The following is a 25111-nucleotide window of genomic DNA, read 5'->3' as shown; positions in this document are numbered from 1 at the left end:
TCACATCCGTTGCATTGAAAACATTTCCTTCACGTTACCATTCTGCTGGTAGCAGATCATGAAATGGCCGCAGAAAGGCGGATCTATTTTTTTCAAAATAATAGTCGTCCTGCAACAACAAGAGAAGTTTATCGATTTTTTTAAGCACTATAGTGCAGTACAACTGTGCACAGCATTGCAACCGCATAGGGAGAAAAAACACAGATCTTTTGATGCATTTTTAAATTGTATTTCATTACACTGAACACAAATATTAATGCAACATGTAAAGTGTTGGTCCCATGTTTCATAGGCACAAAATGCTTATTTGTTTACTTCCCTGTTAGTGAGCATTTCTCTTCTGCCAAAATAATCCATCCAGCTGTGGTTTATAAAAAAAGCTGATTAAACAACATGATCATTCCACAGGTGCACCTTGTGTTGGGGACAATAAAAGGCTGCTCTAAAATGTGCAGTTTTGTCACACAACATGATGCCACAGATGTGTCAAGTTTTGAGGGAGCGTGCAATTGGCATGCTCTCTGCAGGAATGTCCACCAGAGCTGTTGCCTGATAATTTAATGTTCATTTCTCTACCACAAGCCTCCAACATCATTTTAGATTATTTGGCAGTACGTCCAACCGGCCTCACAACCGCAGACCATATGTAACCATCCTGCTGCTGCATGGAGAATCCACTGAGTACCACGTGTAACCATCCTGCTGCTGCATGGAGAATCCACCGAGTACCACGTGTAACCATCCTGCTGCTGCATGGAGAATCCACCGAGTACCACATGTAAGCGTTATCATCCAGCCATATTTCAGTATTTATTTTTATTTTTTATTTAACCTTTATTTAACTAGGCAAGTCAGTTAAGAACAAATTCTTATTTACAGTGACGGCCTACCCCAGCCAAACCCGGATGACGCTTGGCCAATTGCACGCTGCCCTATTGGACTCCCAATCACGGCCGGATGTGATTCAGCCTGGATCCAAACCAGGGACTGCAGTGACTCCTTAGCACTGAGTAGCAGTGCCTTACACCGCTGTCATACAGCCTGGAATGGAACCAGGGACTGCAGTGACAACTCTTGCACTGAGATGCAGTACCTTAGACCGCTGTGATACAGCCTGGAATCGTACCAGGGACTGTAGTGCCTTAGACCGCTGCGCCACTCAGGAGCCCCACATACAATAGTTCAGCTTTTCAGGTCTCTGTGATGGGAGACTCTCGAATGAAGCTCATCCATCTTATTCTCCAGTGACTGGACATTTAGACAATAGAAATTAGGGGAGGGTCGTTCGGTTTTCTCTTCACCTCAATTTCACTACGACTCCACCTCGTCTACCGTGTTTACAGCTGCGGAATTTTGGTAGCCCATGGAACAAAGAAATAAGGGTCTGGTATGAACAGTGGAACAGGCCCAGAGAGCAAATCAAGTGCACCCACAGACCAGACAATCAGATAGCGCAGAAAGCTCAGATCACTCAGATGTCTGTACCGTATCCTCAATATTTTTGTTTTTAACTTCTCTAGGGTAGGGGGCAGTATTTTGATGTCCGAATGAAAGGCGTGCCCGTAGTAAACTGCCTGCTGCTCAGGCTCAGAAGGTCGGACATGCATATTATTAGTGGATTTGGATAGAAAACACAAGTTTCTGAAGTTTCTAAAACTGTTTGAATGATGTCTGTGAGTATAACAGAACTCATATGGCAGGCAAAAACCTGAGAAAAATCCAACCAGGAAGTGTGGAAATCTGAGGATTGTAGTTTTTCAAGTGATTCCCTATCCAGTATACAGTGACTTAGGGTTCATTTTGCACTTCCTAAGGCTTCCACTAGATGTCAACAGTCTTTAGAATGTTATGTCATGCTTCTACTGTGACTGGGGAGAAAATAAGAGGTCCTGGAAGTAGACGACTGAGAAAATGACATGAGTTCAGTGGCGCACTCACGTGAGAGTTAGCTCTGTTCCTTTTCTTTTTTGAAGACCATGGAATTGTCCGGTTGGAATATTACTGAACATTTATGATAAAAACATCCTAAAGATTGATGCTATACATCGTTTGACATGTTTCTACGAACGTAAATAGAACTTTTTTTTACTTTTCGTCATGACATTTTGCGCGCGCTTCCTGCATTTGGAGTAGTGGACTAAACACGTGAACAAAAAGGAGGTATTTGGACAAAAATGATGGACTTTATTGAACAAAACAAACATTTATTGTGGAACTGGGATCCCTGGGAGTGCATTCTGATGAAGATCATCAAAGGTAAGTGAATATTTATAATGCTATTTCTGATTTTAGTTGACTCCAAAATGGCGGGTGTCTGTATTGCTTGTTGTTGTTGTCTGAGCGCTGTACTCAGATTATTGCAAAATTTGTCTCTGTGGATGGTTTGTCCTCTGACAAATCAACTGTAAGTTTAGGTGTTCCTCAAGGTTCGGTTGTAGGACCACTATTGTTTTCACTATATATTTTACCTCTTGGTGATGTCATTCGGAAACACAATGTTAACTTTCACTGCTATGAGGACGATACACAGCTGTACAGTCGTGGCCAAAAGTTTTGAGAATGACACCAATATTAATTTCCACAAAGTTTGCTGCTTCAGTGTCTTTAGATATTTTTGTCAGATGTTACTATGGAATACTGAAGTATAATTACAAGCATTTCATAAGTGTCAAAGGCTTTTATTGACAATTACATGAAGTTGATGCAAAGAGTCAATATTTGCAGTGTTGACCCTTCTTTTTCAAGACCACTGCAATCCGCCCTGGCATGCTGTCAATTAACTTCTGGGCCACATCCTGACTGATGGCAGCCCATTCTGGCATAATCAATGCTTGGAGTTTGTCATAACTTGTGAGTTTTTGTTTGTCCACCCGCCTCTTCAGGATTGACCACAAGTTCTCAATGGGATTAAGGTCTGGGGAGTTTCCTGGCCATGGACCCAAAATATTGATGCTTTGTTCCCCGAGCCACTTAATGATCACTTTTGCCTTATGGCAAGGTGCTCAATCATGCTGGAAAAGGCATTGTTCGTCACCAAACTGTTCCTGGATGGTTGGGAGAAGTTGCTCTCGGAGGATGTGTAGGTACCATTCTTTATTCATGGCTGTGTTCTTAGGCAAAATTGTGAGTGAGCCCACTCCCTTGGCTGAGAAGCAACCCCACATATGAACGGTCGCAGGAGGCTTTACTGTTGGCATGACACAGGACTGATGGTAGAAAGGGGATTCATCAGAGAAAATGACTTTACCCCAGTCCTCAGCAGTCCAATCCCTGGACCTTTTGCAGAATATCAGTCTGTCCCTGATGTTTTTCCTGGAGAGAAGTGGCTTCTTTGCTGCCCTTCTTGACACCAGGCCATCCTCCAAAAGTCTTCGCCTCACTGTGCGTGCAGATGCACTCACACCTGCCTGCTGCCATTCCTGAGCAAGCTCTGTACTGGTGGTGCCCCGATCTCGCAGCTGAATAAACTTTAGGAGACAGTCCTGGCGCTTGCTGGACTTTCTTGGGCACCCTGAAGCCTTCTTCACAACAATTGAACCGCTCTCCTTGAAGTTCTTGATGATCCGTTATATGGTTGATTTAGGTGCAATCTTACTGGCAGCAATATCATTGCCTGTGAAGCCCTGTTTGTGCAAAGCAATGATGACGGCACGTGTTTCCTTGCAGGTAACCATGGTTGACAGAGGAAGAACAATGATTCCAAGCACCACCCTCCTTTTGAAGCTTCCAGTCTGTTATTTGAACTCAATCAGCATGACAGAGTGATCTCCAGCCTTGTCCTCGTCAACACTCACAACTGTGTTAATGAGACATGATGTCAGCTGATCACTGACATGATGTCAGCTGGTCCTTTTGTGGCAGGGCTGAAATGCAGTGGAAATGTTTTTGGGGGATTCAGTTAATTTGCATGGCAAAGAGGGTCTTTGCAATTATTTGCAATTCTGCTGATCACTCTTCATCACATTCTGGAGTATATGCAAATTGCCATCATACAAACTGAGGCAGCAGGCTTTGTGAAAATTAATATTTGTGTCATTCTGAAAACTTTTGGCCACGACTGTACATTTCAATGAAACATGGTGAAGCCCCAAAATTGCCCTCCCTGGAAGCCTGTGTTTCAGACATGAGGAAGTGGATGACAGAATTTAAAAAAAACTCAAACAAAACAGAGATGCTAGTTCTAGGTCCCAAGAAACAAAGAGCTCTTGTCATTCCTAGGTTAGACTGCTGCAATGCTCTACTCTCTGGCTACCCGGATAAAGCACTAAATAAACTTCAGTTAGTGCTAAACAAGGCTGCTAGAATCTTGACTAGAACCAAATAATTTGATTATATTACTCCAGTGCTCTAGCCTCTCTACTTACTGTAAAGGCTAGGGCTGATTTCAAGGTTTTACTGCTAACCTACAAATCATTACATGGGCATGCTCCTACCTATCCTACCTATCTCTCCGATTTGGTCCTGCCGTACATACCTACATGTACGCTACGGTCACAAGACGCAGGCCTCCTTATTGTCCCTAGAATTTCTAATTAAACAGCTGGAGGTGTCGTGGAAAATGGTCTTAAAAGTAACACTCTTTACAAGAACTTGTAAATTCAATATAGACTTTAATACAAAGTAACAAAGCCGAGCTGGTCCGCGGAGCAACTGCCTTTCCCCAGCCCCAGCTCTGCTTTTTATCCACATACAATACATAGGTCCATCCTTTATGTAAATGAAGAAAAACCCTTTTTCCTTTCTGCCACCATTATCTTTCAATCCTATGGATAACGCCCACATCTGAGGATAACGCCCATATCTGCTCTTATTTCTAACATAATGGTGGCCAAACCTTCCTCACGTGAACATAAAATTACTGCATGCATCACATGCATGCTCTCGGTTGCCTGTCCCATCTTCCTTTCACATGTGTTTCTTTCTAAGTGCACCAGGTTCATATGTACTTAATCAGTTACCTAATTTCATGTACTTTTCCAGATGTACCCTAGGCAGTGTATGTTTAACATAATTTCATTTACCTGACTGCACTTTGTCATGGCTCTGTAATTAGGCCGCCTGGCCCTTACATGATCCCCAACGTCCTTGTTATCTTTACTTAACCTTGTTATCTTTACTTAAGGTTCGATACTAATCTCCTTTTCTCCTAGTTAATGTATCTATGTCTTTCCTTCCTTCAGCACGTCTTTCCTTCTCCCACAGAGGCAGGGTTTTCTCCTATACTATAGAGCTACATTTTTATGGAACGGTCTGCCTATCCATGTGAGAGACGCAGACTCATTCTCTACCTTCAGTAAGTCTTTGTTGAAGATTCGTCTCTTCAGTAGGTCCTATGATTGAGTGTAGTCTGGCCCAGGGATGTGAAGGTGAACGAAAAGGCACTAGAGCAACAAACCTCCCTTGCTGTCTCTGCCTGGCTGGTTCTCCTCTCTCCACCGGGATTCTCTGCCTCTAACCCTATTACAGGGGCTGAGTCACTGGCTTACTGGTGTTCTTCCATCCCGTCCCTAGGAGGGGTGCGTCACTTGAGTGGGTTGAGTCATGATCTTCCTGTCCGGGTTTAGCGACCCCCTCGAGTTCGTGCCGTGGGGGAGATCTTCGTGGGCTATACTCAGCCTTGTTTCAGGGTAGTAAGTTGGTGGTTTGAAGATATCCCTCCAGTAGTGTGGGGGCTGTGCTTTGGCAAAGTGGGTGGGGTTATATCCTGCCTGGTTGGCCCTGTCTGGGGGTATTGTCAGACGGGGCCACAGTGTCTCCCGACCCCTCCTGTCTCAACCTCCAGTATTTACGCTGCAATAGTTTTTGTGTCAGGGGACAAGGGTCAGTCTGTTATGTCTGGAGTATTTCTCCTGTCTTATCCAGTGTCCTGTGTGAATTTAAGAATGCTCCCTCTAATTCTCTTTCTCTCCCTCCCCTCCCGGAGGACCTGAGCCCTGGGACCAGGCTTCAGGACTACCTGGCCTGATGACACCTTGCTGTCCCCAGTCCACCTGGTCGTGCTGCTGCTCCAGTTTCAACTGTTCTGCCTGCGGCTATGGAACCCTGACCTGTTCACCGTACGTGCTACCTTGTCCCGGACCTGCTGTTTTCAACTTTCTCTCTCTACCGCACCTACTGTCTCTAACTCTGAATGTTTGGCCAACTGACATTTACTCCTGAGGTGCTGACCTGTTGCACCCTCTACAACCACTGTGATTATTATTATTATTTGACCCTGCTCATCATCTATGAATGTTTGAACATCTTGGCCATGTTCTGTTATAATCTCAACCCGGCACAGCCAGAAGAGGACTGGCCACCCCTCAGAGCCTGGTTCCTCTCTAGGTTTCTTCCTAGGTTCTGGCCTTTCTAGGGAGTTTTTCCTAGCCCCCGTGCTTCTACACCTGCATTGCTTGCCGTTTGGGGTTTTAGGCTGGGTTTCTGTATAGCACTTTGTGACATCGGTTGATGTAAAAAGGGCTTTATACATACATTTGATTGATTAATTCAGCACGTCAACACTTTATTTTTCACTTATATAAGCCATAAAATGTGTGTTCTCCCTACTTCCACTCACGCTAAAACCAGCACTGCAGCTGCAATGAATGAGTATAGCAAAGTGTAACGACAAGCATTGTTGTTATTATCGGCTTGTGTCTTTTTTAATATCAAGGAATATTTCACTTTTTCTGGTCATAGGAGTAACAACATGAATTGGTGCATGAGGCAGAAATAATGCAGTGTGACTTGAGTTTCTCCATCAGCTGGAAGACTGTGTCCCCTTTTTCTCAGGAGAGGGAAGGAGGGCAGAGGGATGGTGAGTCGGGTGAGATGCAGCCTCACCGCTGCTCCCTTCCTCCCCTCAGACTGACCTTTAGATGCCATCAGTCCAGTAATAATTTAAAAAAAGAAAATGATAAAAGCTGTCAAGTAATACAACAAATGATCAGTGTGATCATATACCTCAAATTTCAAAATATAACTTCAAAATGGTCTGAGAAGAACAACATTGGCAGGACAATTCAAGCAGAGCCAATACGCAGGGTCAATGTATTGGGTATATATCCCACTACACAAACCTCAGTGTTACAGAACTGTTTTTAATTGGTTAATGTTGCATAGGCTTACGTTTTTTTTAAAGTCATGTTTAAAAACAAAATCTGAGTGGTAGGTCTCGGCTTGCATTTTGACTCAGGAAAGTGAGGTTGGTGACCACTGTGCTAAGGAAATGACCTTGATAACAGCATTTTCAGGAAGTTTAATGCAACAACAATATATATCTTCTTTTTTTTTTATTTTTTTACAAAAAGCAATCTATTAGTGTGGTTTTTGAACACTATAAATTTGCTTGCATCATAGCTGTACTTTTAGATTATGGTTTGACGCGGCTTGTTTGCCATTAGCCAATCAACGTTTCTCAACGAGTTCAAAGCACGTGAAAGCGTCCAACTCGTTACTCGTGATCCAAAAGGTTGGTAACCACTGCATTAGCTGATCAATGTATCCTGTTGGTGGCTAATTGACTGACAAGTCACGTTAGCTAGCTAGATAACCTATAGCTAGCCAACTTGAACCTGCCAGTCGGTGACGGATTGCTAAAATCAACATTCGCTAGAAACAGTTTAAACTAATTTGATTAACTTACAATGTCTGCAATACCTGACGCGTGGGTGGAGTTATATGGATGGGATGCGTGAATACAAAGTACACTATATATACAACAGTACTTGTAAACCCCTTCAAATTAGTTGATTCAGCTATTTCAGCCATACCCGTTGCTGACAGGTTTATAAAATTGAGCACACAGCCATGATATTTCCATAGACAAACATTGGCAATAGAATGGCCTTATTGAAGAGGTCAGTGACTTTCAACGTGGCACCATCATAGGATGCCAACAAGTTAGTTTGTCAAATTTCTGCCCTTCTAGAGCTTCCCCGGTCAACTATACGTGCTGTTATTGTGAAGTGGAAACCTCTAGGAGCAACAACGGCTCAGCCGCGAAATGGTAGGCCACACAAGCTCACAGAACAGGACCACTGAGTGCTGAACCGCATAGCGCGCAAAAATCGTCTGTCCTCGGTTGCAACACTCACTACCGAGTTCCAAACTGCCTCTGGAAGCAACGTCAGCACAAGAACTGGTCATAGGGAGCTTCATGAAATGGGTTTCCATGGCTGAGCAGCTGCTCACAAGCCTAAGATCACCATGCGCAATGCCAAGCGTCGGCTGGAGTGGTGTAAAGCTCGCCACCATTGGACTCTGGAGCAGGGGAAATTAGTTCTCTGGAGAGATGAATCACGCTTCACCATCTGGCAGTCTGACAGGAGAATCTGGTTTTGGCAGATGCCAGGAGAACACTACCTGCCCCAATGCATAATGCCATCTGTAAAGTTTGGAGGAGGAATAATGGTCTGGGGCTGTTTTTCCATGGTTCAGGTCCCTTAGTTCCAGTTAAGGGAAATGTTAATGCTACAGCATACAATGACATTCTAGACGATTCTGTGCTTCCAACTTTGTGGCAACAGTTTGGGGAAAGCCCTTTCCTGTTTCAGCATGACAATGCCTGTGCACAAAGCGAGGTCCATCCAGGAATGGTTTGTCGAGATCGGTGTGGAAGAACTTGACTGGCCTGCACAGACCCCTGACCTCAACCCCATTGAACACCTTTGGGATGAATTGGAACGCCGACTGCATGCCAGGCCTAATCGCCCAACATCAGTGCCTGACTTCACTAATGCTCTTGTGGCTGAATGGAAGCAAGTCCCCGCAGCAATGTTCCAACATCTAGTGGAAAGCCTTCCCAGAAGAGTGGAGGCTGTTATAGCAGCAAAGGGGGTACCAATTCCATATTAATACCCATGATTTTGGAGTGAGATGGTTCAACAAGCAGGTGTCCATATACTTTTGGTCATGTAGTGTAAGTAGTTGTTGTTGTTTAGCTTGGATTTGTATTGTGGTGGAAATTTAACTTAAATCTAATTTAATTTGTAGACATATCAAATGGACTACAACAGGGAATAAATAGAACAGGATGAATGTATACATATCAAATGGACTACAACAGAGAACAGGATTTTTTATTTTACCTTTAGGATGAATGTATGCATATCAAAAAAGACAGTCGTGAAGAGGGCACGACAAAACCTATTCCCCCTCAGGAGACTGAAAAGATTTGGCATGGGTTCTCAGATCCTAAAAAGGTTCTACAGCTGCACCATCGAGAACATCCTGACTGGTTGCATCACCGCCTGGTATGGCAACTGCTCAGCATCTGACCGCAAGGCACTACAGAGGGTAGTGCGTACGGCCCAGTACATCACCGGGCCAAGCTTCCTGCCATCCAGGACCTCTATACCAGGCGGTGTCAGAACAAGGCCCTAAAAATTGTCAAAGACTCCAGCCACCCTAATCATAGACTGTTCTCTCTGCTACCGCACGGCAAGCGGTACTGGAGTGCAAAGTCTAGGTCCAAGAGGCTTCTAAACAGCTTCTACCCCCAAGCCATATGACTCCTGAACATCTAATCAAAATGCTACCCAGACTATTTGCATTGCCCCCCATCCTCCTTTACACCGCTGCTATTCTCTGTTGTTATCATCTATGCATAGTCATTTTAATAACCCTACCTACATGTACATATTACCTCAACTACCTCAACTAACCGGTTCCCCCCGCACATTGACTCTGTACCGGTTCCCCCTGTATATAGCCTCCACATTGACTCTGTACCGTAACACCCTGTATATAGTCTCCACATTGACTCTGTACCGTAATACCCTGTATATAGCCTCCACATTGACTCTGTACCGTAATACCCTGTATATAGTCTCCACATTGACTCTGTACCGGTACCCCCCTGTGTAGAGTCTCGCTATTATTATTTTACTGCTGCTCTTTAATTACTTGTCACTTTTATTTCTTATTCATATTTTTTTTAAGTGCATTGTTGGTTAGGGGCTCGTAAATAAGCATTTCACCTGTTGTATTCGGCACATTTTGATTTGATTTGAAATTGGACAAAGCTTTGCCATAACTGTTTGCTGGAAGCCAGTTCTTTCTGTGAGGTCGAACAACCTAAATTCCCAACACTCCCATAACTAGGCCTTATTAGACTTATTCCTTTCTGTAGTCTGGCTGTAAACTGTCAATGATTCAGAGTTTAAAGGTGAAGAAATAATTTTTTTTATAACATATTCTTCACTCTAAATTATTCTGGAGAGTGTGACAACAAAGTACTGGGAAAATTACTTTTAAAAGTCTAATTGCCAGCTGTCAAGCGCGCTTCGCTTCTATTAGAACCTCAGCCATAATAAGCTTTAACCAAGTTCATTTCATGGCATAAACAAAAACACAAAATCTCACATTCTTAGCTTAGCATTTATCTTAGCATTTAGCTTAGTGCTTTAACTTAGAAACTAGCCTCTCAACTCTCTCATGTGATTTCAAGGCCGCTAACCGGGGAAATGTCATTGAACAATGAGAGCAATGGAAAATCTTCTGTCCAGTGTGAGTTCTCTCATGTGATTTCAGGTGTCCTTCCCAGTTAAAAGTCTTTCCGCATTGAGAGCAGTGGTAAGGCTTCTCTCCTGTATGTGAAGATTTTTCTCCTGTGTGTGACGGCTCCTCTCCTGTATTTGAAGGTTTTTCTCCTGTGTGTATTCTTTGATGATGTTTCAGGCTCTGTAAAAACGTAAAAAACTTTCCACATTGGGAGCATTGGTGAGGCTTTTCTCCTATATGTGTTCTGTCATGTTCCTTTAGGTCCCCTGATTGGGTAAAACTCTGTCCACAGTGGAGGCAGCGGTATAGGTTTTTTCCTGTATGTATTCTCTCATGTTCTTTCAGGTTCGCTAAGCAGGTAAAATTATTTCCGCAGTGGGAGCAGTGGTAAAGCTTTTCTCCAGTGTTTGTTCTCTGGTGTAATTTTAGTTGACCTGACCGGGTAAAACTCTTTCCACACAGGGAGCATTGGTAAGGCTTTTCTCCTGTGTGTATTCTCTCATGTCTTTTCAGGCACCATAGCCATCTAAAACTCTTTCCACACTGGGAACAGTGATGCAGTCTTGTTGGATTGGACGTCTCTGGCTCTGGTTCCTCTGAGTCTGGTCCTGCCAAAACAAACAGTTTTTATTGAAACAGAAAGACCTGAATGAAACCTCCACATTATCAAACTGTCTTCCTATGAGGTTTAATGCAGACTAAATTACTCATTAACCTGAGGTCAGTTTTACAGAACATTCCATCATTAAAAAATATCTTGGTGAGATTTTAAAAAAGGAAAGATGTTGTAAGGCTTCAAATCTAATATTGTAAAGTCATGTTTATAGGCTGAGCAGAGCTCTATAATAATAGATAATGTCATGTTTATAGGCTGAGCAGAGCTCTATAATAATAGATAATGTCATGTTTATAGGCTGAGCAGAGCTCTATAATAATAGATAATGTCATGGTTACAGGCTGAGCAGAGCTCTATAATAATAGATAATGTCATGTTTATAGGCTGAGCAGAGCTCTATAATAATAGATAATGTCATGTTTATAGGCTGAGCAGAGCTCTATAATAATAGATAATGTCATGTTTATAGGCTGAGCAGAGCTCTATAATAATAGATAATGTCATGGTTACAGGCTGAGCAGAGCTCTATAATAATAGATAATGTCATGTTTATAGGCTGAGCAGAGCTCTATAATAATAGATAATGTCATGTTTATAGGCTGAGCAGAGCTCTATAATAATAGATAATGTCATGTTTATAGGCTGAGCAGAGCTCTATAATAATAGATAATGTCATGGTTACAGGCTGAGCAGAGCTCTATAATAATAGATAATGTCATGTTTATAGGCTGAGCAGAGCTCTATAATAATAGATAATGTCATGTTTATAGGCTGATCAGAGCTCTATAATAATAGATAATGTCATGGTTACAGGCTGAGCAGAGCTCTATAATAATAGATAATGTCATGTTTATAGGCTGAGCAGAGCTCTATAATAATAGATAATGTCATGGTTACAGGCTGAGCAGAGCTCTATAATAATAGATAATGTCATGTTTATAGGCTGAGCAGAGCTCTATAATAATAGATAATGTCATGTTTATAGGCTGAGCAGAGCTCTATAATAATAGATAATGTCATGTTTATAGGCTGAGCAGAGCTCTATAATAATAGATAATGTCATGTTTATAGGCTGAGCAGAGCTCTATAATAATAGATAATGTCATGTTTATAGGCTGATCAGAGCTCTATAATAATAGATAATGTCATGTTTATAGGCTGAGCAGAGCTCTATAATAATAGATAATGTCATGTTTATAGGCTGAGCAGAGCTCTATAATAATAGATAATGTCATGTTTATAGGCTGAGCAGAGCTCTATAATAATAGATAATGTCATGGTTACAGGCTGATCAGAGCTCTATAATAATAGATAATGTCATGTTTATAGGCTGAGCAGAGCTCTATAATAATAGATAATGTCATGTTTATAGGCTGATCAGAGCTCTATAATAATAGATAATGTCATGTTTATAGGCTGAGCAGAGCTCTATAATAATAGATAATGTCATGTTTATAGGCTGAGCAGAGCTCTATAATAATAGATAATGTCATGGTTACAGGCTGAGCAGAGCTCTATAATAATAGATAATGTCATGTTTATAGGCTGAGCAGAGCTCTATAATAATAGATAATGTCATGTTTATAGGCTGAGCAGAGCTCTATAATAATAGATAATGTCATGTTTATAGGCTGATCAGAGCTCTATAATAATAGATAATGTCATGTTTATAGGCTGAGCAGAGCTCTATAATAATAGATAATGTCATGTTTATAGGCTGAGCAGAGCTCTATAATAATAGATAATGTCATGTTTATAGGCTGAGCAGAGCTCTATAATAATAGATAATGTCATGTTTATAGGCTGAGCAGAGCTCTATAATAATAGATAATGTCATGTTTATAGGCTGAGCAGAGCTCTATAATAATAGATAATGTCATGTTTATAGGCTGATCAGAGCTCTATAATAATAGATAATGTCATGTTTATAGGCTGATCAGAGCTCTATAATAATAGATAATGTCATGTTTATAGGCTGAGCAGAGCTCTATAATAATAGATAATGTCATGTTTATAGGCTGAGCAGAGCTCTATAATAATAGATAATGTCATGTTTATAGGCTGAGCAGAGCTCTATAATAATAGATAATGTCATGTTTATAGGCTGAGCAGAGCTCTATAATAATAGATAATGTCATGTTTATAGGCTGATCAGAGCTCTATAATAATAGATAATGTCATGTTTATAGGCTGAGCAGAGCTCTATAATAATAGATAATGTCATGTTTATAGGCTGAGCAGAGCTCTATAATAATAGATAATGTCATGTTTATAGGCTGAGCAGAGCTCTATAATAATAGATAATGTCATGTTTATAGGCTGAGCAGAGCTCTATAATAATAGATAATGTCATGTTTATAGGCTGAGCAGAGCTCTATAATAATAGATAATGTCATGTTTATAGGCTGAGCAGAGCTCTATAATAATAGATAATGTCATGTTTATAGGCTGAGCAGAGCTCTATAATAATAGATAATGTCATGTTTATAGGCTGAGCAGAGCTCTATAATAATAGATAATGTCATGTTTATAGGCTGAGCAGAGCTCTATAATAATAGATAATGTCATGTTTATAAGCTGATCAGAGCTCTATATTAATAGATAATGTCATGTTTATAGGCTGAGCAGAGCTCTATAATAATAGATAATGTCATGTTTATAGGCTGAGCAGAGCTCTATAATAATAGATAATGTCATGTTTATAGGCTGAGCAGAGCTCTATAATAATAGATAATGTCATGTTTATAGGCTGAGCAGAGCTCTATAATAATAGATAATGTCATGTTTATAGGCTGAGCAGAGCTCTATAATAATAGATAATGTCATGTTTATAGGCTGAGCAGAGGTCTATAATAATAGATAATGTCATGTTTATAGGCTGAGCAGAGCTCTATAATAATAGATAATGTCATGTTTATAGGCTGAGCAGAGCTCTATAATAATAGATAATGTCATGTTTATAGGCTGAGCAGAGCTCTATAATAATAGATAATGTCATGTTTATAGGCTGAGCAGAGCTCTATAATAATAGATAATGTCATGTTTATAGGCTGATCAGAGCTCTATAATAATAGATAATGTCATGTTTATAGGCTCAGCAGAGCTCTATAATAATAGATAATGTCATGTTTATAGGCTGAGCAGAGCTCTATAATAATAGATAATGTCATGTTTATAGGCTGATCAGAGCTCTATAATAATAGATAATGTCATGTTTATAGGCTGAGCAGAGCTCTATAATAATAGATAATGTCATGTTTATAGGCTGAGCAGAGCTCTATAATAATAGATAATGTCATGTTTATAGGCTGAGCAGAGCTCTATAATAATAGATAATGTCATGGTTACAGGCTGATCAGAGCTCTATAATAATAGATAATGTCATGTTTATAGGCTGAGCAGAGCTCTATAATAATAGATAATGTCATGTTTATAGGCTGATCAGAGCTCTATAATAATAGATAATGTCATGTTTATAGGCTGAGCAGAGCTCTATAATAATAGATAATGTCATGTTTATAGGCTGAGCAGAGCTCTATAATAATAGATAATGTCATGGTTATAGGCTGAGCAGAGCTCTATAATAATAGATAATGTCATGTTTATAGGCTGAGCAGAGCTCTATAATAATAGATAATGTCATGTTTATAGGCTGAGCAGAGCTCTATAATAATAGATAATGTCATGTTTATAGGCTGAGCAGAGCTCTATAATAATAGATAATGTCATGTTTATAGGCTGATCAGAGCTCTATAATAATAGATAATGTCATGTTTATAGGCTGATCAGAGCTCTATAATAATAGATAATGTCATGTTTATAGGCTGAGCAGAGCTCTATAATAATAGATAATGTCATGTTTATAGGCTGAGCAGAGCTCTATAATAATAGATAATGTCATGTTTATAGGCTGAGCAGAGCTCTATAATAATAGATAATGTCATGTTTATAGGCTGAGCAGAGCTCTATAATAATAGATAATGTCATGTTTATAGGCTGATCAGAGCTCTATAATAATAGATAATGTCATGTTTATAGGCTGAGCAGAGCTCTATAATAATAGATAATGTCATGTTTATAGGCTGATCAGAGCTCTATAATAATAGATAATGTCATGTTTATAGGCTGAGCAGAGCTCTATAATAATAGATAATGTCATGTTTATAGGCTGATCAGAGCTCTATAATAATAGATAATGTCATGTTTATAGGCTGATCAGAGCTCTATAATAATAGATAATGTCATGTTTATAGGCTGAGCAGAGCTCTATAATAATAGATAATGTCATGTTTATAGGCTGAGCAGAGCTCTATAATAATAGATAATGTCATGTTTATAGGCTGAGCAGAGCTCTATAATAATAGATAATGTCATGTTTATAGGCTGAGCAGAGCTCTATAATAATAGATAATGTCATGTTTATAGGCTGAGCAGAGCTCTATAATAATAGATAATGTCATGTTTATAGGCTGAGCAGAGCTCTATAATAATAGATAATGTCATGTTTATAGGCGTTTATAGGCTGAGCAGAGCTCTATAATAATAGATAATGTCACGTTTATAGGCTGAGCAGAGCTCTATAATAATAGATAATGTCACGTTTATAGGCTGAGCAGAGCTCTATAATAATAGATAATGTCATGTTTATAGGCTGATCAGAGCTCTATATTAATAGATAATGTCATGTTTATAGGCTGAGCAGAGCTCTATAATAATAGATAATGTCATGTTTATAGGCTGATCAGAGCTCTATAATAATAGATAATGTCATGTTTATAGGCTGAGCAGAGCTCTATAATAATAGATAATGTCATGTTTATAGGCTGAGCAGAGCTCTATAATAATAGATAATGTCATGTTTATAGGCTGAGCAGAGCTCTATAATAATAGATAATGTCATGTTTATAGGCTGAGCAGAGGTCTATAATAATAGATAATGTCATGTTTATAGGCTGAGCAGAGCTCTATAATAATAGATAATGTCATGTTTATAGGCTGAGCAGAGCTCTATAATAATAGATAATGTCATGTTTATAGGCTGAGCAGAGCTCTATAATAATAGATAATGTCATGTTTATAGGCTGAGCAGAGCTCTATAATAATAGATAATGTCATGTTTATAGGCTGATCAGAGCTCTATAATAATAGATAATGTCATGTTTATAGGCTGAGCAGAGCTCTATAATAATAGATAATGTCATGTTTATAGGCTGATCAGAGCTCTATAATAATAGATAATGTCATGTTTATAGGCTGATCAGAGCTCTATAATAATAGATAATGTCATGTTTATAGGCTGAGCAGAGCTCTATAATAATAGATAATGTCATGTTTATAGGCTGAGCAGAGCTCTATAATAATAGATAATGTCATGTTTATAGGCTGAGCAGAGCTCTATAATAATAGATAATGTCATGTTTATAGGCTGAGCAGAGCTCTATAATAATAGATAATGTCATGTTTATAGGCTGATCAGAGCTCTATAATAATAGATAATGTCATGTTTATAGGCTGAGCAGAGCTCTATAATAATAGATAATGTCATGTTTATAGGCTGATCAGAGCTCTATAATAATAGATAATGTCATGTTTATAGGCTGAGCAGAGCTCTATAATAATAGATAATGTCATGTTTATAGGCTGATCAGAGCTCTATAATAATAGATAATGTCATGTTTATAGGCTGATCAGAGCTCTATAATAATAGATAATGTCATGTTTATAGGCTGAGCAGAGCTCTATAATAATAGATAATGTCATGTTTATAGGCTGAGCAGAGCTCTATAATAATAGATAATGTCATGTTTATAGGCTGAGCAGAGCTCTATAATAATAGATAATGTCATGTTTATAGGCTGAGCAGAGCTCTATAATAATAGATAATGTCATGTTTATAGGCTGAGCAGAGCTCTATAATAATAGATAATGTCATGTTTATAGGCTGAGCAGAGCTCTATAATAATAGATAATGTCATGTTTATAGGCTGAGCAGAGCTCTATAATAATAGATAATGTCACGTTTATAGGCTGAGCAGAGCTCTATAATAATAGATAATGTCACGTTTATAGGCTGAGCAGAGCTCTATAATAATAGATAATGTCATGTTTATAGGCTGATCAGAGCTCTATATTAATAGATAATGTCATGTTTATAGGCTGAGCAGAGCTCTATAATAATAGATAATGTCATGTTTATAGGCTGATCAGAGCTCTATAATAATAGATAATGTCATGTTTATAGGCTGAGCAGAGCTCTATAATAATAGATAATGTCATGTTTATAGGCTGAGCAGAGCTCTATAATAATAGATAATGTCATGTTTATAGGCTGAGCAGAGCTCTATAATAATAGATAATGTCATGTTTATAGGCTGAGCAGAGGTCTATAATAATAGATAATGTCATGTTTATAGGCTGAGCAGAGCTCTATAATAATAGATAATGTCATGTTTATAGGCTGAGCAGAGCTCTATAATAATAGATAATGTCATGTTTATAGGCTGAGCAGAGCTCTATAATAATAGATAATGTCATGTTTATAGGCTGAGCAGAGCTCTATAATAATAGATAATGTCATGTTTATAGGCTGATCAGAGCTCTATAATAATAGATAATGTCATGTTTATAGGCTGAGCAGAGCTCTATAATAATAGATAATGTCATGTTTATAGGCTGAGCAGAGCTCTATAATAATAGATAATGTCATGTTTATAGGCTGAGCAGAGCTCTATAATAATAGATAATGTCATGTTTATAGGCTGAGCAGAGCTCTATAATAATAGATAATGTCATGTTTATAGGCTGAACAGAGCTCTATAATAATAGATAATGTCATGTTTATAGGCTGATCAGAGCTCTATAATAATAGATAATGTCATGTTTATAGGCTGAGCAGAGCTCTATAATAATAGATAATGTCATGTTTATAGGCTGAGCAGAGCTCTATAATAATAGATAATGTCATGTTTATAGGCTGATCAGAGCTCTATAATAATAGATAATGTCATGTTTATAGGCTGAGCAGAGCTCTATAATAATAGATAATGTCATGTTTATAGGCTGAGCAGAGCTCTATAATAATAGATAATGTCATGTTTATAGGCTGATCAGAGCTCTATAATAATAGATAATGTCATGTTTATAGGCTGAGCAGAGCTCTATAATAATAGATAATGTCATGTTTATAGGCTGAGCAGAGCTCTATAATAATAGATAATGTCATGTTTATAGGCTGAGCAGAGCTCTATAATAATAGATAATGTCATGGTTACAGGCTGAGCAGAGCTCTATAATAATAGATAATGTCATGTTTATAGGCTGAGCAGAGCTCTATAATAATAGATAATGTCATGTTTATAGGCTGATCAGAGCTCTATAATAATAGATAATGTCATGGTTACAGGCTGAGCAGAGCTCTATAATAATAGATAATGTCATGTATTTAATCTGAGCAGAGCTCTATATTAATAGTTAGGAATAACTATCGGTCAACATCATAGGTTTCATTGGATCCATAGTTAAAAACTTCTTAGGCATAGCCCCCTTTTTTCAATTTTCGCCTAGAATGACATACCCAAATCTAACTGCCTGTAGCTCAGGCCCTGAAACAAGGATATGCATATTCTTGGTACCATTTGAAAGGAAACACTTTGAAGTTTGTGGAAATGTGAATGTAGGAGAATATAACACAATAGATCTGGTAGAAGAAAATGCAAAGAAAACAACAACCTTTTTTTCTACCACCATCTTTGAAATGCAACAGAAAGGTCCCACATCAAGCCATCACTCTGGTTGTAATTCAGATGGTGTCCGCGAGATGGCAGCAGTGCATGTGCAAAGTTTCAAACGGATAACTTGAAGTATGAGCAAACTAAATGACATTTAGTGTGAAGTCACCCAGGTACATTTGGGCAAATCGTGAAGGAGACATTTGCATTCATATTACATTTTTCTGAATATCGTCAAATCTGTATACTTGGACTTTGATTTAGCTTTTTCAGTATTAGTAGCCATATTATAAGTTCAACATTTGCAAAACAACCAGTTTTCATAACTTAAAAACTCTGAATATTCTTAGAATTCCTGCCCAAAAGGAAAAGGCATGCTGTCGCACAAGGTTAGCAGCTACATTTTGCGACAGATACAGGGTTTCCGGACACTCCCGTAAAGCCCATCTCATTGGCTATCTAGCTAACCTTGTTTGACCCCGATTGGTGCTTATTTGACAAAGTTAGAGTCGATCAAGTGAAGACCGCCCGTGTCATCGGCTTGCCATGAAGGTGTTGCTCTCTGACCAAATTTGGTGTTCTATGGGATATACTACACCCCTAATGAAATAGTGAAGTCTGGTTACGTTCTAGGATCTCTGAGGAATACATACGAACGTGATTTGACTGGTTGAAACAACGTTTAGAGTTAGATTTTCACAAGATTCCTTTCTTTGCAAATTGAACAAGTGGAAATACAAAATCAATCGTGCATGCTATATGGACCATTTTAGGATATGAAAAATGATTTTATCTAACAAAACGACACTTAATGTTATCTCTGGGACCCTTTGGATGATAAATCAGAGCAAGATTTCAGAATGTAAGAACACATTTCACCTTCAGAGGTGAATTTATCAAACCTATCGCGGTGAAAAAAGTGTTTTGTTGTTAGGAGCTCTCAAATAATAGCATGGCATTTTTCGCAGTAATAGCTACTGTAAATTGGGCGGTGCAGTTATATTAACAAGAATTTAAGCTTTCAGCCAATATAAGACACTTATATGTACCAACATTTGTTGTTTCTCTAAAATCTGCGATTGTGACAAGGCACTGCATGATTTACAACTGTCCCGTTGACGGGACGCCTATCCCCTAACGCTTTGTGTTTACAAAGCATGTGACAAATAAAATGTGATTTGTTGGTGGTCCACTCTTTGATGGAATAGACCAGGGGTATGCAACCCTGTTTCCACACCTGACCAAATGAGCTAATTGATCAGTTCAATGAATGCCTATATTCAACACACCTGGTCTTCCAGGTCGGTTAAATCAAAAACATGGTCTAGACATTTTACAGCAGGGCTCTCCATGACAACGGGTTACCTACCCCTGGTCTAGACATTTTACAGCAGGGCTCTCCATGACAACGGGTTACCTACCCCTGGTCTAGACATTTTACAGCAGGGCTCTCCATGACAACGGGTTACCTACCCATGGTACAGACATTTTATAGCAGGACTCTCCAACCCTGTTACTGGAGAACTACAGTCCTGTAGGTTTTCACTCCAACCTTAATCTAGCTCACCTGATTGTAACAATTACCTGGTTGATCAGGTTAGTTACAACTGGGACAGTAGTAGCTGTAATTAGCTGGTTGATCAGGTTAGTTACAACTCGGACAGTAGTAACTGTAATTAGCTGGTTGATCAGGTTAGTTACAACTAGGACAGTAGTAACTAATTAGCTGGTTGATCAGGTTAGTTACAACTGGGACAGTAGTAACTGTAATTAGCTGGTTGATCAGGTTAGTTACAACTGGGACAGTAGTAACTGTAATTAGCTGGTTGATCAGGTTAGTTACAACTGGGACAGTAACATAATCACTAGTTAACTACACATGGTTGATGATATTACTAGTTTAACTAGCTTGTCCTGCGTTGCAAATAATCAATGCGGTGCCTGATAATTTATCATCAAATCACAGCCTACTTCGCCAAACGGGTGATGATTTAACAAGCGCATTCACAAAAAAGCACTGTCGTTGCACCAATGTACCTAACCATAAACATCAATGCCTTAAAATCAATACACAAGTATATTTTTTAAAACCTGCATATTAAGTTAAAAGAAATGAAATTCATGTTAGCAGTCAATATTAACTAGGGAAATTGTGTCACTTCTCTTGCGTTCAGTGCAAGCAGAGTCAGGGTATATGCAGCAGTTTTTACCGCCTGGCTCGTTGCGAACTGTGAAGATTATTTCTTCCTAACAAAGACCGTAATTAATTTGCCAGAACTTTACATAATTATGACATAACATTGAAGGTTGTGTAATGTAACAGCAATATTTAGACTTATGGATGCCACCCGTTAGATAAAATACGGAACGGTTCCTTATTTCACTGAAAGAATAAACGTTTTGTTTTTGAAATGATAGTTTCCGGATTTGACCATATTAATGACCTAAGGCTCGTATTTCTGTGTTTATTATATTATAATTAAGTCTATGATTTGATATTTGATAGAGCAGTCTGACTGAGCGGTGGTAGGCAGCAGCAGGCTAGTAAACATTCATTCAAACCAGCACTTTCCTGCGTTTGCCAGCAGCTCTTCGCAATGCTTGAAGCACAGCGCTGTTTGTGACTTCAAGCCTATCAACTACCGAGATTAGGCTGGCAATACTATAGTGCCTATAAGAACATCCAATAGTCAAAGGTATATGAAATACAAATGGTATAGAGAGAAATAGTCCTATAATTCCTATAATAACTACAACCTAAAACTTCTTACCTGGGAATATTGAAGACTCATGTTAAAAGGAACCACCAGCTTTCATATGTTCTCATGTTCTGAGCAAGGAACTTAAACGTTAGCTTTTTTACATGGCACATATTGCACTTTTACTTTCTTCTCCAAAACTGTGTTTTTGCATTATTTAAACCAAATTGAACATGTTTCATTATTTATTTGAGACTATATAGATTTGTATTTATTTATTATATTAAGTTAAGTGTTCATTCAGTATTGTTGTAATTGTCATTATTACACATATACATATATATATATATATATATATATATAAAAAATCGGTATTGGCTTTTTTTGGTCGACCTCTAGGTTAGATCTATGTAATATGGATATCTTTCATACAGGGTTGTAGCACAATACGTTCAGGAGAGGGTGCTTCCACTACACTGAGTCACTATAAGTCCAGACTTGTAAAAATGTCACTTCTTTAATGCATTTGTTCCATTCCTCGTACCTAATGTTTCTCCTGTCTAATTGCGTGTTTTGTTTGCTAAAAATCCATAGTTTTTAATCAAACACATTTTATGTGACGTCTTTCCATTGTTGTCCAATGAAGTAGGAAGTAAGGACTTCAAGCGTGCTCTACCACTCGATATTTTATAAATATCCATTCTTTAACACCTACTGTGTACCTGTGCTTGTCCTGATTGTTACACAGTTGGCAGTTGGATTCTACTGTGTACCTGTGCTTGTCCTGATTGTTACACAGTTGGCAGTTGGAATCCATGATTTTTTATTCTATGCATCCCTTGCCAAAACAAATCTGCAGTGCAATGACGGGCTGCTCCTTCTCCGTTAAGAAACAACGACCCCTTGGCAGAGGTCGCATTTAAATAGTACTTTTATTAAAAGCTACGGATTTCAGAAAACAAAGAAAGGCACGCAATTTACAAAGGACAAACATAGATACAAGGAATTAAAGAACTGACATTTTTACAAGTCTGGACTTATAGTGACTCGATGTTGTGGTGGAACCTTATTCTGGACTCATTAAGCTAGAACCCTGTATGGAAGACAGAAATAGGAATGAATAGACGTCTGTATTCAAGTCAATGATGGCATAATGCAGGGTTTCCCACACTGTCCTCAGAACCCCAAGTGGTGCACGTTTTGTTTTCTCCCCCCTAGCACTACACAGCTAATTCAAATCAACTAATCAGCAAACATTGAATCAGCTGTGTAGTGTTAGGGGCAAAAAAAACAAAACGTGTACCCCGTGTACCAAGGCCCAAGTTTGGGGAACTCTGGCAGAATGGGTGGAGTGGCAGCCATTTTGAGTGTACCCATGCCAGGAAGTAAAACTAGGAAGTGTACCCTTCAATCTGTGCTGTGATTTGTTGAGTAAATTCAACTGACATTACAAAAAATGACATTCCATTGCATGAGCCACATCAGTTAAATGAACATACTACATTACCATGGCAATCCAGCATCAGTTGATAGAACATTCCAAAACACCATGGAAATGATTGCATCACAATACAAGGCAGACATTGTGAGTGCACCTATGCGTTTACCAGTCAATTGCCAGGGTTGGACCTTCCAAGCCCGTTCTATTCATTGTATTTCTATGGTCTGGTATTACAGTGATCTAAACTAGAGACGGAGTTGGAGCCAACAACCTACAGGAGGGTGACTCTCCAGGAACAGGGTTGGAGAGCCCTGTTTCACAGCATAGTTTTAACAATTCCTACAGTACTAAACAACATATTCCAGTGTAAAACTTCTGTAGAATGGCCCTTTAAAACCACACATGGGTTTAACAATTGCATAGTTTGTGTCCTTTTGTTAAGACATTACTCACTCATTGTGTTAATCCGATCTCCTGTCTCCTCCTCCTCCTCTTTCACTCTTTCACCTGCATCCTCTTCTTCTTTCACAGTAACAGCCTCACCCTCTACTTCTCTTTTAACAGTCTCTTCTTCTTTCACAGTAACAGCCTCACCCTCTACTTCTCTTTTAACAGTCTCTTCTTCTTTCACAGTTACAGCCTCACCCTCTACTTCTCTTTTAACAGTCTCTTCTTCTTTCACAGTTACAGCCTCACCCTCTACTTCTCTTTTAACAGTCTCTTCTTCTTTCACAGTTACAGCCTCACCCTCTACTTCTCTTTTAACAGTCTCTTCTTTCACAGTTACAGCCTCACCCTCTACTTCTCTTTTAACAGTCTCTTCTTCTTTCACAGTAACAGCCTCACCCTCTACTTCTCTTTTAACAGTCTCTTCTTCTTTCACAGTTACAGCCTCACCCTCTACTTCTCTTTTAACAGTCTCTTCTTCTTTCACAGTTACAGCCTCACCCTCTACTTCTCTTTTAACAGTCTCTTCTTCTTTCACAGTTACAGCCTCACCCTCTACTTCTCTTTTAACAGTCTCTTCTTCTTTCACAGTTACAGCCTCACCCTCTACTTCTCTTATAACAGTCTCTTCTTCTTTCACAGTTACAGCCTCACCCTCTACTTCTCTTTTAACAGTCTCTTCTTCTTTCTCCTCTTCTTTACCAGGGGGAAAGTAGCTTAGTGAGCTCATGGTTGGGGATGTTAGCTAGCTAGTTAGCCTAGCACTAGGCTAATGCTGTTTTAGCTATTCAGATAGTTACCAGCAACGTAAATATGAAAGTAAAGGGGGTAACTACCTATACAACAAATGTGTAATTACAACAAAGTGGCTATTTTACATCGAAAGCGTATACAGAGTTTAAATGTTTCGGCAATGTTGGCTAGCAAGCTACCGACGTGGCTGACTAGCTGCTGTTGTTGAGAAAGCGTCCCGTCCACTAGATTATACGTCACGCAGCAGCATCGCCTGAAAGATCGCCATCTGCTGACTGGAGTAGACAACGCAGTTAAGGAAAATATATATTTTAATTTTTTTATGTACGTTTATTTTTTTAAATGTATTTAATTAAATAATGTTATATTGAGATGTATAAAAAGAAGCATGTGTTGATTTATTAGTTTGGAATTTTAATGAGTGAGAATTTAAAACAAACTTCACACAAACTAAACATCTACATTTAAAGCAATTTCTGATTCATTCAGTCAAACAGACAGATGATATCAAAATAAGCATCTAGGTCTATAAAATAAATAAATGTACAGCACCAATCAAAAGTTTGGACACACCTACTAATTCAAGGGTTTTTCTTTATTTTTTACTATTTTCTACATTGTAGAATAATAGTGAAAACAAACTATGAAATAACACACATGGAATCATGTAGTAACCCAAAAAGTTTAAAACACATCAAAATATATTTAGATTTTAGATTCTTCAAAGTAGCCACCCTTTGCCTTGATGACAGCTTTGCACACTCTTGGCATTCTCTCAACCAGCTTCATGAGGTAGTCGCCTGGAATGCATTACAATTAACAGGTGTTCCTTGTTAAGTTAATTTGTGGAATTTATTTCCTTCTTAATCTGTTTGAGTCAATTAGGTTGTGTTGTGACAAGGCAGGGTTGGTATACAGAAGATATTTGGTAAAAGACCAAGTCATA

The 25111-nt window shown here is 38.9% G+C and overlaps 1 long non-coding RNA gene across 1 annotated transcript; it reads right to left on the bottom strand.

Moving 5' to 3' along the window:
* Positions 1 to 9982: 9982 nt before the first annotated feature.
* On the bottom strand, positions 9983 to 23456 carry LOC115181936 (uncharacterized). Its single transcript, XR_003873562.1, has 2 exons — positions 23419 to 23456; positions 9983 to 11090 (listed from the first exon to the last, which is right to left on the bottom strand). It is a non-coding gene; the product is annotated as an uncharacterized LOC115181936 (long non-coding RNA).
* Between the last annotated feature and the right edge of the window lie 1655 nt (positions 23457 to 25111).

Source organism: Salmo trutta, unplaced genomic scaffold (genome assembly GCF_901001165.1).
Source record: "Salmo trutta unplaced genomic scaffold, fSalTru1.1, whole genome shotgun sequence".
Taxonomy (NCBI): Eukaryota; Metazoa; Chordata; class Actinopteri; order Salmoniformes; family Salmonidae; genus Salmo; species Salmo trutta.
The sequence above is the reverse complement of the archived record's forward strand: the minus strand, read 5'-3'. Positions and strand labels throughout refer to the sequence as shown.